This window comes from Nelumbo lutea, chromosome 1 (assembly GCF_056320005.1).
Source record: "Nelumbo lutea isolate HS-2025 chromosome 1, American lotus-T2T, whole genome shotgun sequence".
In the NCBI taxonomy this organism is placed as follows: Eukaryota; Viridiplantae; Streptophyta; class Magnoliopsida; order Proteales; family Nelumbonaceae; genus Nelumbo; species Nelumbo lutea.
In genome coordinates, this window is record NC_142684.1 from 23973778 (window position 1) to 23978726 (window position 4949).

General features: G+C 44.1%; 1 pseudogene; it reads left to right on the forward strand.

Moving 5' to 3' along the window:
- Positions 1-220: 220 nt before the first annotated feature.
- LOC148873967 (putative receptor-like protein kinase At1g11050 pseudogene) lies at positions 221-2220 on the forward strand (annotated as a pseudogene).
- Positions 2221-4949: the final 2729 nt, after the last annotated feature.

Sequence of the window (4949 nt, forward strand, 5' to 3'; positions counted from 1 at the left end):
TACAAGCATAAAAGAAAACATTAAGAAATAGTTTCAGTAATAGCTTACCACCACCCTTTCTAGGAGTCTCTGTTGTAAATTTCAAAAAAGAAACATGGGTAAATCTCTTAAACTACTCCTAATGTTTAGCATAATGATACACAGTACTCTTATTGTTTAGCTGTTGTCTTAAGTTTTCTGACAATTGTCATCGCGTTAAGCTATAATGGAAGGAAACAAAATGTTAAATTTGCCCTCTTCTTCCTCTTCGACAGAGCAGGTCTGTTTCATTTTCACCGAGACTGGTGCCGGTCCCGGCAGCGGCAGTGGCAACGGTGTTCACAGAAATTACAGAGAGAGAGATGGGGTTTGAACTGTTGCTTCTAACAATGGTGCTTCTGTGCTTTGCAGCTAATTACAGTGCAGTCTCAGCCGCCAGCAACACCTCTACATGCCCCATGGACATGGGCTATGTGGAAAGAGTCCCATGGGACTCCTCATCGTGCTCGAGCTTCCCACGGAACAACACCAATTGATGCCAGACTCTGCTCAGCCTATTCGGCATCGCTCTGGCTGTACGCCCCAAGGAGACCTCCCTCTTCCTGCTCCTCAACATCCCCACTTCCTTTGCCTACATATCTGACTTCCAGTCCAAGCTGGATTCTTTGTCTCTTCCTTCTGATCTCGCCTCAGTCTGCTTCAGCCCGAGCCAGTTCGTTGCAAGCCACCAACTTTGTGCCGGTATTAATACTAAACAAGACTGTTTCGACAAGCTTGGGCCCTCCACTGTACTCGACACGGCGTGCCAATCCGATCTCAGCATAGGCACCGCCTGCGTCGCTGCGGGGTTCAAGGTTCAGGCCAGACTAGTTTCCATCGATGGCAATAAAACCAATTCCATTGATTTCTTCTATTTCACTGTTCTCTATGTTGCTGCCTTTGTGAATGAGTATGGACCCGAGAGCACGCGAGCTGCCTGTATATTTGGGCTGCCACTGGCCATATCTATAGATAGCAAGAAGCACTCGGCTCTTGTTTTCACCTTGACTGGTGCTGGAACTGCTACTTTCCTTATGCCTTGCTTTCTGGGTTTGTATCTTTGGTTCAAGCGGTGGAGGAGGAACGCAGCTAATTTGGAGGAGACCAGCTCCAAGCGCCGGCTGCAACCCAACACTGTATCAATCTGGTTCAAGATCAGGGAGCTTGAGAAGGTTATAGATAATTTCTCACAGAAGAATTTGATTGGACATGGTGGGTTCGGTGTTGTTTACAAGGGGACCTTATCAGATGGAGCTCCTGTTGCTGTGAAGAAGATCATAGAATCAGATTTTCAAGGGGATGCAAAGTTCTGCAATGAAGTTGAGATCATTAGCAATTTGTAGCACCGGAATCTGGTCCCCCTCAGAGGCTGTTGTGTGGCTGATGAGACTGATGAAGAGAGAGGAAAATAGTGGTATCTTGTGTATGAATTCATGCCCAATGGGAACCTTGATGATCATCTCTTCTACCCATTCAATGATCATAGCAATAGTAGCTAACAATCTCTCAGTTGGCCTCAGAGAAAGAGCATAATCTTGGATGTGGCCAAGGGGCTTCTACTTTGCTCTCTACAGGTCTGCGCTGGATTAGGCATCGAAGAGATCGATGGAAACCAACAGCAACAATCCTGTCATGGGAGACAGGGTTCTTACTGCAACTCCACCGTCCACTAGCTTCGATTTGATATTTTTATAATTTTTTTTTTTGTCACTGGAAAATCCAAAAGATCTCTACGGCAGGTGCTGGCGGTGCTGCTAGAGGTCGCTCAAAACCATTGAAGTTAGTGGAGTTTAGACCCTTTTGGACTCAAGAGAAGTTCAGCTCAAATGAGCTTCTATTTGAAGAAGTCACCGGAGAAAGTGGTCGGATATAGACGACAACAGTGGTGGAAATGGCGGCGAAGAAATAGGGAGTGGAATGGTTGCAGAGTGGTTCACTGTAACTGCCGCCGGGGAGAGGGATGGTGAAGAAGAAGAGAGAGGGATGAAGGGCAAAATTGGGTTTTAAAAAAAAATTATACATCACGTGGTGTTACATGTGTATGGATTTCGACGGAATATTAACGGATATTAATGGCAGGGGTAGAGCTAGTCAATTGTCAAAAAACATAACGGTGTCACAAGACAATAGCTAAATAGTAGGGGTACCTGTGTCACTACGCTAAATAGTAGGGGTAGCTTAAGAGATTTACCCAAGAAACAAACAAAACACTAGTTAAATGGCTGATAAATTTAGTCAAAAAAATGCAACGCAAGTTAATATTGTACTTGTAGTACTCCATTTAAACATGTCAAACCTAGAAGTGAACCAATTGGGACAAGATGCCAAGAACCTTTAGGAAAAAAGTTATATATGTATGTATAAGTCTACAATGTGTGTATGTGTTGGAAATACAATTACCTCAAGTGGCCCAACTGAAGGGAAGAGAGATCCATCGTATGGATAGCCGAACCCTGTAGGAAGGTAGAGTGAAATTTCAAAAATTTTTCTCTGTCCCATATGGGAATCATATTCATTGTTTTAGAAAAATTGCATTTTTCAAGGATCAATCTTGAACCAAGAATCGAACAAGATCTGAGCAAAAACAGTAGGAGAGGGATATACCTGATACGAAGAAATAGTATCCTCCAATGAAGGTGTTCACGCCCAAATAAGTCTCCAAAGACTGCTCCCACTGAAGATGACACAGTGTAGGGTAGAGCAGAATCAACAGTGTTCTTCCCAAGAACCGAATCCTTTAACAAGAATTCGATGGAGGCTGTGAGCACGACTTCAGATCAGCCTTTCTCCAAATACTGATATCAAGAACTATTCTTGATCGCTCCTACAAAACTGGAGATCGAACTGGCAATAGGCGGCAACTGGAGGAGAACGCGTGGAGAAGATGGCACAGTCACACTTTTGCTATCTTCTCTCTGTGTGATATGAGATCTAATCTTTGAGATTCAGGGATGCCAGGATGTAATGGGATGAACTGAATGGTTCGCCTCCTCCTCATTTTATAGACTTAAAGAGTTAAGCTCCTAATCCCATTAGGAATTTCCTGATTCAAATCCTTATTTGAATTTGTACACTCTTTAAGTGATAGGGATAAATCCTTATCTTATCTGTATATTAGATCAGCTCTCTCCTAATCTCATTAGGAGGTTTCCATATCCAAATTCAGATTTGGACTCTCTGAGTGGATAGGGATAGCTCCCTATCCTATCTGTTGATCCAATCCCAGATCTGCCCCTCTCTTTACTTAGTCCAACTAAACCAGTTCAAAATGGGCTTTAGGCCTAATAAGTCTATGTGCTCATTGACCTTCCAAACTACTGCCTAGTTGGGCTTCTTTGTATGGCGTGGGACCCAAACATTGATCTACACATCAGCCACATGGGTTCAGCCTAGCCTCTGTTACAAGAAGGCTTAGCCGAATTCATTGAAAAGATAATGAACCCCTTGAAGCCCATCACATGGACTCCTAATGGGCCCAACACTTACACTGAGTGGTCCTTGGGCCAAGCCACCTTATAAAAACATAGGGACTGTGGGCAGATGCAAGATTAGCCCATCAGGTATTACCCTCAATGGTCTTACACTTAACCTCTCAGCCCATAATGATCAAACATTGCCCGACAAGAGAGGGCCTCTCCATCGGCTGCAAGGAACAATGCTGCACTCTCTACTCCCATGAATCCCGGCAATTAAAACCTTTTGCAAACATTTTGAAACCATAATATATATGTATATTCGTATATAAATATATTTTGCAAAACAAATTTCAACGATTGAAATCGGCTGCCAGTAGTCTTGGTTACTATCAGAGAGAGTGCATCCCCGACCATTACCTTTCTCCAACAAAGGGGTTGATCCTGTCACTATGATCACCCACTCAGATGAATTCTCAGACTGTCCCAACATACCCAGGTTTTGACTCCCTCCAAGGATCTCACTGATTGGCATATCAAAGGCAGCCCAATCCGACACGTAGTGCAGTACCATAATCGAGTATAGGGGTCAGGTGTAACTTTCCAGTTTTGCCCACTAATCACCAAGGTCTAGGGCAATACTGGAAATCTGGTCTGGTTCAGGGTTTCAAGTAAACCTACACTGCATGTACTTTGGGTCTCACCCTGGCAGCTGAGACAGGCCACCCCAACACTTGGCGGTACATCAATGTCAGCCTTAGTAGGATAAATCTCCCCTTATCCAATGGCTGTGAACATATGTACTTTATTCATTTACAATAAATGTCATAATGTACAGCTCCCACTTGCACTTAGGTCCAATCTAGTATAAGCCGGAGTCCTAGACTTTTCACTTGTTTCTCAAACACTTTCTGTGTGAGTGGCTTAGTCAATGGGTTTGCTACATTCTCCGCTAACGCTACCTCCTGAATCAGGACATCTTCTTTACCAACAACCTCCCGCAGTACGTTGTACTTTCTCTCGATGTGCTTTGACTTCAAGTGGGCTCGTGGCTCCTTAGCCTGAGCGATAACTCTATTGTTGTCACACAACAACGCGATGGGTGATGTGTTGGACAGAACTACTCCCAATTCATGAATGGATTTTTTCATCTACACGGCTTCTTTGGCAGCTTCACTTGCGGCAATGTATTCGGCTTCGGTTGTGGAATCTGCCGTGGACCCCTGTTTGCTACTTTTCCAGCAAACAACACACAATCCTATCGTGAAAACATAACCAGATGTAGACTCTCTATCATCTGGATCCGATTGGAAATCGGCATTAGCAATGTCAGGACGACTGCACAGCATGGCATACATAATGCTCCCTACGGCTGAGGCATAGGGAACGTCCTTTATGCCCTCAATCTCCTCAGAAGTCTTGGGAGACATCTTCCTGGAGAGAGTGACTTCGTGCCTGAAAGGAACATTTCCCTTCTTGGAGTTCTTCATGCTGTATCTCTTGACTATTTTGTCAATG